This window comes from Nicotiana tabacum, chromosome 3 (genome assembly GCF_000715075.1).
Source record: "Nicotiana tabacum cultivar K326 chromosome 3, ASM71507v2, whole genome shotgun sequence".
In the NCBI taxonomy this organism is placed as follows: domain Eukaryota; kingdom Viridiplantae; phylum Streptophyta; class Magnoliopsida; order Solanales; family Solanaceae; genus Nicotiana; species Nicotiana tabacum.
The window spans coordinates 83,844,882-83,857,301 of NC_134082.1; the positions used below are offsets into that span (position 1 = coordinate 83,844,882).

General features: G+C 38.3%; 1 pseudogene; it reads left to right on the top strand.

Annotated features, from left to right (window-relative positions):
* Positions 1–982: 982 nt before the first annotated feature.
* LOC107815478 (S-adenosylmethionine decarboxylase proenzyme-like) overlaps positions 983–12,420 on the top strand; it is a 35,560-nt pseudogene continuing 24,122 nt past the window's right edge.

Here is a 12,420-nt window from a genome sequence, read left to right on the forward strand (position 1 = left end):
CTATAATCACGTTGTAGCACACAACATCTGACTGTTGCAACAACTTCAAGTTAACTCTAACTTGAATACTCTCAGTACCTATTACAATTGCCTCTAGATAAAGCTGAAAGGTACAATATGAAAATACCTACTATAATTGAATTAAAATAAAAGACAGACACTTGGAGCTGATTTTTCTATCTGGTTCATGTAGCTTCAGGTTTGCACACTTGAATCACACACGAACTGCTTGCAAAAAACCTTGCTATTTTGCTCTCAATTCATGTTTAACTTCTGTTTTTTGTGCGTACCATGTAAAGTGAGAACATCCTGCGATTTAGAGTTAGTAGATGAAGAGAATAACTAGAGTTCTAATACTACTCTCCTAAGCAAGAGTTCTAGTTGATCTCAACCTCTAACTCCTTCCCTATCTTGAACAATGTTCTCTTTGAGTAAGAAGTCCTTCTCCTTGTCAATTATGCAACCTTTTCGATCAGGATCAGGAGATATTAATTTTGTCAAGTTAGGTTTATCTCTTTCACGTGCATTCCACATGCACAAATCTGTCTGTATTTGTGCTCAACAGGGATGGACCTGGTTCAGGCCTAAGTTCCTTTGTCAGTCTTCAAAACTTTTACTTGGGCCAACAAAATCCATATTCTATGAAGCTCCCCTTCGTTACACTATTGAGGACGTTCAACCACACAGTGGAATCAAGAAATTCAGATCTGCTGCTTACTCCAACGTGAGGTTACTTCTTACATTTCGCATTCTAAAGTTGTTTGTGAATCCTCTGCATCGAATATGTGCTAACTGTTGGCTCCATTCCATTGTTCTCACATGTAGTGCGTGCACCAGCCGTCCTGAGATTTCCGGTGCTATGCTATAACTGTAGTCCTAGTTTAGATTTTTAGCCATCTCAACTTTTTCTTGATCCACATCCTCGAGTTTAATCTTTTCTGAGCAGTACCCTCTCCTAAGCACTCTATTCTTTCTAGGAAAGATGTCCTTGGTAGTGTCTACTATTGGATTTAAAAGTTTCGAGAAACGACTTGAAATTTCCTTCTTTGAGTTTAGGAATCATTAATAGCTCTGATCAAGGGTTGCGGTCTCTATCTAAAGACCAGTTGGATGAAATTCTAACACCAGCTGAATGCACCATTGTGTCATCTTTAGCAAATGATGAAGTTATGTCCTTTCCAACGGGCAAGAGGATATATCTGTTGAATTTGGCAAATCCCACATCGGTGGTTTAGCCATTTGGTAGGGAATATTTCCCTATAAAAGGAGGCCTAATGTTTAGGATTTAGACACACCTCTCATTTGCCTTCTTATCTTCTTAAGGCATTTGTATCTTCTCTCTTTAGTATTATTTCACTTGTATTTTTGGAGTGGAATAAAATATTGGTTGTGTCCGAGAAAGTAGGAAAATTGGCCGAACCTCGTAAATTCTGGTATTCCTTTTATTGTTGCTTTATTGTCTTCTTTATTATTTGGTGTCTGTCATAATTTTTGGTATAGTAGTTGTGACTCATACACACTATATACATTTGGCTTCAGCAACAATTGGTATCAGAGCCAAGGTACTGTCTAAGTATGCTTTGTGGTTGCAGCATAGTCTGATCTTCCACATCAGAAAAAATTTATCTTGGTAACTGAGTCAAGGTTCTGTCTGAGTATGCTTTGTGGTTGTAGCTTAGTCTGATCTTCCACACTAGAAAGGAAATAATCTTGATTTGTATCATCAACTATTAAATAATATTTGTGTCAAAGATGAGAGACAATAAAAAAGAAGAATCTACATCAAGTGTCAACAATACGTCATCATTGGCATCTTCGCTTATGACAAGAATTATGTCAAATGTGAAATTTGCGGTTGAAATTTTTGACGGGTCAGGACATTTTGGGTGTGGCAAGTCAAGGTTCTAGATGTCCTTTCAACAAGGGCTAGATCTTGCCATTGAAGAAAAAAGACCAGATGTTATTGGAGAAGAAGATTGGAGAATTATCAACCATGTTGCTTGCGGTACCATTCGATCCTACCTTGCTAGAGAGCAAAAATATCCATACACAAAGGAAACTTCTGCAAGTAAATTATGGAAAGCATTGGAGGATAAATTTTTGAAGAAAAACAGTCAAAATAAATTGGACATGAAGAAGAGACTGTTTCGCTTCACCTATGTTCCTGGTACCACAATGAACGAACATATCGCCAGTTTCAATAAGTTGGTCACAGATTTGCAAAATATGGATGCAACTTTTGATGATGGTGACTTGGCCTTGATGTTATTGGGGTCACTTCCTGATGAGTACAAGCACCTTGAAACTACTCTACTCCATGGGAATGACGAAATTTCTCTCAGAGAAGTTTGTTCGGCTTTGTACAGCTATGAACAAAGAAAGGGAGAAAAACAAAAGGGCGGAGAAAGAGAAGCACTGGTTGTGAGGGGTCGTCCTCAAAATCAAATGAAGACAAAGAAGGGAAGATCCAAGTCAAGATCTAGACCCATCAAAGATGAATGTGCCTTTTGTCGAGAAAAGGGACACTGGAAGAAAGACTGTCCGAAGTTGAAGAATAAGGCCAAACATAACAATGGAAAGGCCATTATGGATTCAAATGTAGCTGATTGTGATGATTCAGACTTCTCATTAGTTACAACAAAGCCATCAACATCATCAGACATATGGTTGATGGACTCGGCTTGTAGTTATCATATGTGTCCCAACAGGGATTGGTTCGTGGATTTTGAAGAAGGGGAATACGGAGTCATCCACACAGCGGATAACAGCCCTCTTACCTCATATGGCATTGGTTCAATACAATTAAGGAACCATGATGGAATGATCAGAACATTAACAAATGTTCGATATGTACCGGATTTGAAGAAGAATCTCATCTCTGTGGGAGCCCTAGAATCAAAAGGGTTCAAAATCATTGCAGAAAATGGAGTAATGAGAGTATGATCCGGTGCACTAGTGGTAATGAAGGCCAATCGGAAGAACAATAACATGTACCATTATCGCGGTAGTACAGTTATTGAGACAACGACAATAACATCCAGTAACGAAAAAGAGGCAGAAGCAACAAGGCTATGGCACATGCGCTTGGGACATGCTGGAGGTAAATCCTTGAAAACTTTATCAGATCAAGGATTGTTAAAAGGAGTAAAGGCTTGCAACTTGGAGTTTTGCGAGCATTATGTCAAAGGGAAACAGACAAGGGTTAAATTTGTGTCAAGGATTGTACACTCTGATGTTTGGGGTCCTTCCAAAACACCTTCATTGGATGGGAAGCACTATTTTGTAACCTTTGCTGATGATTTTTCCGAAGAGTGTGGGTGTATACAATAAAGAGCAAAGATGAAGCGTTGAGAATTTTTCTCAAATGGAAAATGATGGTGGAGAATCAAACAGGCAGGAGGATCAACTATATTCGCATAGACAATGGAGGTGAATACAAAAATGATCATTTTAATAAGGTCTGTGAAAATGATGGCATCGTCCGACACTTCACTGTCAGACATACACCACAACAGAATGGAGTGGTAGAACGTATGAACTGGACCTTGCTGGAAAAGGTACGATGTTTGTTGTCCAATGCTGGCTTGGGAAAATAATTTTTGGGCTGAGGCAGTTACATATGCATGCCACCTCATTCTGTTCTCAAAACAGAATGCCCTCTTCCTTTAATGCTCGGATGGATCTTGTTCTCAAAACTCTTGCCGCCTCTTCCAAGCCCTCTTCCTCTAGTTTCCCCTAAGAAATGTTCCCTTCTTGACCAGTTTTCAGTGTCTTTCTCTTTCAAGTTTGTTTTGATGATATTTGTGGTACTTATTTTTTTTTGTGGATGAAAACAATGATGCTACTCTCGTTGTAACAATCAAATGTGTTTAATGCAACTCTTTCCCTTTTTGTTGTTAATGCTATTGATTTTCTGTCTCTATTTTCTATCATATTTATGTGCACACAAGTGGAATGAGTTAACTACGCTACAATTTTTTATGTTGTTTGCTTGATTGTGTTATTAATAATGCCAAAAAGGGAAGATAAATTTAGACGTGAACTGATTAAGGGGGAAGTACAAATTTAGGGGGAACTTTGTGAGGTTCATGGTGCACTATCTATTTTTTTGCTGGATTTTCAATTATAAGGTTGTCATCATCAAAAAGGGGGAAATTGATAGGTTATACGTACCTTCGTTTTATGTTTTGATGATCTAACAAATTTATTGTCAAGAACCAGATAAGGAACTTGATTCACTTTTGGTACACACTCTCAAACGCATGAAAACAATATGACTAAAGCTGGAGAGAGTTGTCAGAACTTAAGAAGTTAAAGAATCAACACAAACAACAAATGATCTTGGATTGCGCTGGTGACTATACGAAGTCAACTCTCCATAGCTGGAAAGTGACTGACTGCACTGCATATGCAAATAGTACAACAGTCATTTCCATTGGGAAGGAACTTGTACTATTAAGTGCTTATGTCATTCAAGTGATGCCATTAATGCTATATTAACATTAATCCTATAAAAAACATCACTGGAACACCAGAAAATTTACTCAAGCACTCCAAGTGATTGATTACCAAGAAGAACAATTCTCCAGTGCATCAAGAACAAAGTACAACGCTGCTACGTACCAATTCCCATATCAAGTCTTTGTATGTCCTTAGTAGATTTGTAACTTTATAATAGTTCTTCATTGTAATTCCTATTTAGCTTGTCTAGAAGCATTGATTAGAAAACTCTTGTAAATCATAAACTTTAGTGTTTGTGTCATGGCTAGAGTTAGCCTTCTTTGATGTTCAATGGAGGGTTTAGCACTATCCTCCAAAATAATCTTGTGCATGCAATATGCAGGGATTATGCCCCGAATATCCGCCAATGTCCATCCAATTTCTCTCTTCCTCCTTTGTAGCACCTCCAACATGGACTCTACATGCCTGTAGTCAAACAAGACGAAAGAATAACCGGTAAAGTAGAAGAGGGGCCGAGGAATTCATACCTGAGATGCGGAGGAAAAGTCTTTAACTCCAAAGTGGGAGGCTCCTTGATTGAGGGCTTTGTTGGAGGAGTCTTCCGTTTTTCAAGATCCAAGGATAACTTGCGGGGTTCATAAGTGTACGACCCCATTCCTTGCAATGCATTTACATATTCCACATAGTTCTCATTCTCTTCGTCATTATCAAGGTTGAGCAAAATGGCTTCCAAATTATCCTCATCATTCATTGTTGCACTAAAATCATCAATTATCGCATCGGTCACCAAATCCACGAACGAACAAACTTCATTGCTATTCAGTTGCCTCATAAATTTGCACACATGGAAGACCACATTTTTATCACCCATCCGGAAAAGGAGTTCACTGGCTTCCACATAAATAAGAGCCGTCCTCGTAGCAAGGAAAGGTCTACCCAAAATAATAGGCACCTCATAGTCCACTTCACAATCAAGGATCACAAAATCTACCGGAAGGATGAACTTATCAACACGAACCAACACATAATCCATAATGCCCAATGGTCTCTTCATAGTGCATCCGCCATTTGCAACCTCATAGATGCGGGTCTTGGTTTCCTAATTCCCAAAGTTTTGAACACCAAGTAGGGCATCAAGTTGATACTTGCCCCTAGATCACATAGAGATTTGGCAAACTCGGCGCTCCCAATAGTGGAAGGGATTGTGAAAGCGTCGGGATCTTCCAATTTCAGAGCCATATAGTGCACAATAGCACTCACTTGATGTGTCATCTTGATAGTCTCACAATTCATTTATCTTTTCTTTATCACCAAATCCTTCACGAACTTTGCATAGCTCGGCATTTACTCCAAGGCCTCAACCAATGGTAAATTAATAGACAAACTCTTCATCATGTCAATAATCTTTTTGAATTGGTTCTCGCTATTTTTCTTAGCAAGCCTTTGAGAGTATGGAGGGGGAGGCCTTGGCATTGGCTCCTTAGACATTGGCACTACAGGTCCTGGTATGTCAACAATGTGCTCCTTAGACAGGTTCACTTCTTCTTGAATCTCCTCCACATTGTCTTCAATATCAATTCTCACCTCATCATTCTCTTGCACTACATTGCTTGGCATCTCATCTTCTTGTACCAATTGTTCCTCATCCACAATTTTCTTTTGGATTGAGGTGGTTGCATCCCCACCTTTTCCACTCCTTATAGTAATGGCCATGGCATGTCCCGTGTTGTTCTCACCCTTTGGGTTCACCACCGTATCACTTGGTAGTGCTCTCTTAGGATGAGAATTCAAAGCTTGTGAGATTTGGCCCAACTGAACTTCCAAATTGTGAATAAAAGTGTTGTGAGAGGCTAGTTGAGCATTGGAGTCAGCATTCTTCTCCATAATTTATTTAAACATTTTATTGATTCGTCCCATCTCATTGTTGGAATAGATCGGACCTTGAGAAGGATACGGAGGTGGGTTACTCGATTGTTGAAACATCATGGGCCTTTGAAAACCCGACCCCCGATTATTATTGTTGTTCCACCCTCCTTGGTTGTTACCTCCCCAATAGCCTTGATTATTGCCAATTCAATTGCCTTGTTTATTTTGACCATTCCAATTTCCTTGATTGCCTTGATTGTTCCAATTCCCTTGGTTGTATTGATTGTTCCAACCACCTTGATTGCTTGAATTCCAATTTACTTAATTTCCTTGTGGTCACATTATTGTTAACTTGGGCCTTGATTGTTGTTTCTTTGCTCTTGTAAGTTGTTCACATATTGTACTTCCTCCTCTTGCTCATTGTATTGTTCATATCGATCAAATCCACTATCATCTTGCTCATAGTTTTCAACCCGGTTTTGCACTTGAGGACCCTTTTGTCTTCTATTTTTTACCATCATACTAACTCCTTCCAATAAATTTACTAGCTTAGGACCTTGAACTTTTTGAAGTGAGCTTTGGCACTTGATTCATTATGGTGATCAATTCGGCAATTGCTTGCCCATGATCATGTATTTATTTATGCAAGTGAATCACATTTGGATCACCTTGAGGAATGTTTGCTCTACTTTTCCATGCCAATAAATTATTTGCCATTTCATCAAGAATCTCACAATCTTCCGCATAGGGCATTGTCATGAAATTTCCACCGTCCAGTTGGTTGACCACGCATTGATTGGTAGTGTTGATTTCCCTATACAAAGTTTGTTGAATCATAGCCTTCGTCATGTCAATGTTCTGGCACTCTTTCACCATTGTACGATACCTTTCCCATATCTAATATAAAGGCTCATTAGGTTCTTATTTGAAAGCTAGAATCCCATCCCTAAGAGTTGCAATATGCCCGGGCGAAAAGGACTTGGAAATGAATTCCTCACCTAATTCATCCAATGTATGGATAGACTGATTTGGGAACCTCTCCGACCAATCTACGGCCTTCCCTCGAATAGAGAAAGGGAATAGCCTCAACCGAAAAGCATCCTCAGAGACATTGGCTTGTTTACTCCCCCAACATGTGTCAAGAAATCCTTTCAAGTTCTTGTATGCATTTTGACTCGGAGCCCCGGTGAAGAATCCCCGTTGTTCCAACAATGTAAGCATGACATATCTGATTTGAAAGTTTTCCGCCCTAATGCGGGGTGGGAAAATGGCACTTGCGTATCCTTCGTTCGGCAATACCTGGTATACCGCCACTCTTAGGGGAGGTGGTGGAGGAGCGGGAATGTTGTCTTGAGGCGAGCAGCCTCGTTTGTTTCCTTGAGGTTCAAGAGGAACCTCATCAACTTGTTCATCATCCCCGTCATCCCCCAATGGCACGTTTCCAAGAGGATCATTATTGTTAAGAGCTCGCTTACAATTGTTTCACGAAACGATTAGTAACTCAGAAGGAAAAGAAGACAAATCACACACAAAACCAAATATATAGCTAAATTCATTTTTAGTTCCCCTACAACGGAGCCAAAAATTGATATTACCTAAGCGCACACCTCTAATTGGGATTGCGAGGCGGTTAATGCAATGATAAACACCCAACGCGAGTCGGGGTCGAATCCACAGAGAGCTTTATGTGGGATTAGGTATATACCTAGTCTAGTGTATGACGTGCCCAGGATTGCACTTCCACATATCCAGTTGTTCCTTTTCTACTTCTATTTTGTATGCTAATGCTTGTAATTGAAAAGCTAAGAGACAATGTTTTTGGTATTGTTATTTTTCATGTTATAAAAGACCTAGGATTGTAACTTCCTCCTAGATGGTTACCTAATGGATTGAGAGCTTTAGGGCATGTTTGGTTGATGGGGATACAATATAGCAATCACACGCAATTACTCACTCTATACCTCTTGGTAGTTTGAGTGATTTTTCCCAATTTGGTTTTCTCAAGTCCAAATGGGCATTTCACAAAAAACAAGTGGTAGATGCTCAAGTCGGGTCTTACTATCTCTAGGCTCGACCCTTTAATTGGGGCTATCCATTTCTTGAGTTCACCCCAATTTCTTGTTAGCCAAGTAATCATAGACTTAGTCTCTCTTTCTCAAGTAGAGACTAAGTCAATTAGGAATGAATCAATATTTACAACCATCAATTCTCAAATTCAAGGAGGAACTAGGCTAAATATCATATACCCAATCATAAATAAGTCCTAAATCAATCACCCATTCAGTACCCATACTTGGGTTGGGTCACAACCCTAGCCAAGGGTTTAGCTACTCATGGAAAATAAAGAAATTAAAGAAGAAACTAAGATAAAATTCATTGTAGATGATTAAGGGAAGAAAACCTTATTAAAATGTTAAACTATTACAAAGTTACCCAATACAATAAAGAAAAATGGCAATCTATTCTCAGATGCACCAAACTTAACCTAAAATGACAAAAAAATCTATTTATACCCAGCTAAAATTATCGAACAAAATTTCCCCTACGTAGGTTGTGCGGCCGCACAATTCTGTGCGCTGCCACGCCTCGTTTTCTCGCGAAAGCGGATTTCTATATCATGATAACTCCTTTTGGAATGGGAGATAGAGTGCTAAAGAAAAAGAGTCTCCACCTAATAATTTTAAGGTGCATTAGGGCACTTATTATGCAGATACCTCTGTTTGAATATTCAACGGCAGCAAAGATCGGGTAAGGGCTCAAATTACCTCAAAGAGAAGGTGTTAGGAACTCTTTGAAGTCCACAGCTATGGGTCCCCGGCCGAACTTAAGATTATGTGGATTACAATTAAACTAAGTGTTCAAATAAACAAAGGGAATTCAAAAGTCAAATAATTCTATTACAACATGATTAGTACAAATCATAGTACAGATACAGGGATGCAGCTATAGCAGAATATAAAAGAGAGAGGGGGGTCCTAAGTTTTTTAGCCTAAAGGATCACCCCGTGTAATATAAATAATACTTCTTAACTCCCTTAAGGTAGGGAGTTACTGATATTATTCAACGGGCACAGACTATCATCTCCTGCTACCCGATTACTATGTTCACCTCACTTAGGCTGCTGAGAAATGTCAAAACTATGCGACATGCAAAACATATTGGACTTCAAATATGGGCAGTTAAGGGCTCAAGTTTTCCTCCACACTTAGGCAACAAATGAACGAAAGACAAGTTTTCATGTTAGGCAATTCAGAAGAATCTTAAGCCCTATGGACATGATTTCTACGTGACAAAGAATCAAAGTATACAAGAAGTTTCAAAAGCCAGGAGTTGTTTATCTCAAAATAATTATACGATTCGCATGCCGATTTGAGATTGCAGATTTCTAGTATTTTAACCTACAGACTGTGCGTTTAAGTGATTTAGGCTCCATATGATAGTGAAATATATTAGGAGAAACTCAGAATTACTCATGCATTTTGCTAGTGGCCTAAGTGAAATAGTAAACAAAGTTGAGAGTTGCAGTATTAATAATTACTAAGGCGGATAGTGGAATCCTATAGACGGGATCTCTAGAATTGCCACTTGGAATCGATTTTATTGTTATACTTTACCCTATAGACATGTTTTCTAGGTGAATAGAATGATAACAAACAAAATGATTAAAATCCTATACGCATTGCTTCTAGTGAAAAATGTGAGACAATAGAAAATAAAGTGATCAAAATCCTATAGACATGATTTCTAATGAACATGTTAAGGCGAATTGAAAGATAGTTTAATGACATTTATTCCTATAGACAGGTTTTCTAGTAGCACGTAGCAGTAAGAATGATTGTAGCATTTGAATTCATATTTGCTAGCAGACAGTGTGTGTGTGTGCACTTCCTCTAATGACATGATTTCTATAGTGCACATAATGATCGAACGACACATATAGCAAGTGAATCAATGAGTCTTATAGGCATATTATCTACCCTTTTCATGCAAAATTTAAGAATCTACCTATTTTCCGTTTTTACTAATACCCAATTGTTCATTACAAATTATTATAGGACCAATAATGGATAAGATTATAAATATTTTATAAATAATAATAGTAGGCCCACAGAAGGCCCAAAAAATAATACCTGGCACTGTCTTGGCCTTCACCAATCCTCATATAGCATACCCAAGTTTCCAACAAGGAGCCATATTCGTCAACACAACCTAGAATCTATAGAAGAGCTCAAAGACAAATCACACAACCATATTGCCAAGCATTGAATCACTTAAACCAACCAGCTTAGATATTCAGCATATAATAGGAAGAAATGGTTGAGTGGGATAGTTCAAGTTTGAGGGAGTGTCTAAAGACCCAAATCTGTGTGTTAAAGTTCGTAAGGGTCTCAAATAGACCCTGAGAAGTGCTCACACTAAGGAGGTCAATAGTAAGAGCCTTGGTAGCCTTGGATTTCAGCCGACTAAGAATGAGAAGTTCAGAATAGCATAAGTAAAAAATAAGGGAGAGTGGACAATGGTTGAGGGACAAAAGTTGGGGGAATACACTTATAACTTAAAGTAGACATAGCATGGTTGAGAACACGATGCAAATAATCAAATTATTCATGAAGTAAGTTTAGCGAGAACTTTGAAGCAGATTCAACACTTATAAAAATAACACATGGACATATTGAAAGAGTTAAAGGTGGGGGGGGGGACAAGTTTGCAGGATTGACAAAGATTATCATGCACAGAGGCACAATACTAAACAAAATAAAACCTATGATGTCCAAATTATGATAAGTATGCATCCTAGTGTCATGTTATTCAGCATGTAGACATGATGAGGAACACACGTTGTGATAAGCAAAATAATAATGGAACAGGGTATCAAGTGAACCAAAGACATACTAAGGGACATATTAGCAGAGAAGCAAGATCGTAGTCGATATAAAAAGGTCTTGACACAAATTAGAACACATTACATATGCAAGACTATCATTACAGAGATTCAGAACAGAATGAGAAAGCAAAGACATGTCAAACAGCAAATGTAGGTATTCAGGCATTGACACAGTAGACTAATTAACTAAAGAATGTCCAAGTTATGTCAGAGATTCACCTAATATCATGAAGCAGTTTAAGAAAAATAAGATGACTGTTCTAAAACCTCAAACAATCACTAAAGGGGTATGAGATCAAGTGAGCATGCTGAGTGACAAAGTAGCAGAGAAACATGTCATAGTTAACAAAGGAAGTTCGAACACAGGTCATTACAAATGTGAAGCATTCATTACAAAGATTCAGGACAAAGCAAGTAAGCATATTTATGAACATTCAGGCACCAATACATTAGTTAGACGAGCTTAGGAGGGTCAAATTATCCGAGTCAGGCATAACCAATCTTAGAACTAGCAGCATTATGAGAAGTTAAATGCCAAAGAGACTTAAAACAAGTTTAAAGTTAAGATAGTCATGCATAAAAGTGACCCAGAAACACATTAAGCCATGGATCTCAGACACATAAGGAAATTGCAAAAGTCAAGTGGCTTAACAGTTAAACGGACAATAATAAAGAATAAAAGATCCACAAGAACCCAGATCCTCATTGCGTCAAAGTTACCAAGAGCTTTAAAAGAACCACGGACAATGCTTATACCAAGAGAAAGTTCGAACACTAGAATCTTAGTGGCCTTGGCTTTCAGCCGGCCAAAACAAAGTACATAACAAGATAATGAGAGAATAATAGAACAAAGCTTCAAAATTTCAGTGAAATTATCGATTAAAGTCTCTCTCTCAAAGGGGAATGGGGAGGGGTTTATATAGTGACAGAAATCGAACAAGTAAACAAGTAAAACTGTAAAATGAAACATAAATAAGGAAGTATTAACATGCAGAATCAATAAAAATGGGATTAGGGAAAAAATAGGTAAACCCTAGTTGACAGAAGTCGATGATTGGCCGAAAATCTTGGCTAATCAAACCCATATAGCTATGGTCATGATGTATATGGACTAAATATTATCCAGATTTAAGCAGTTGAAGTGGAATTACCGGATTCTCGGAGATAGTACCTGCCACATTTAGGCAAGTACTAAGTGATACCATAGT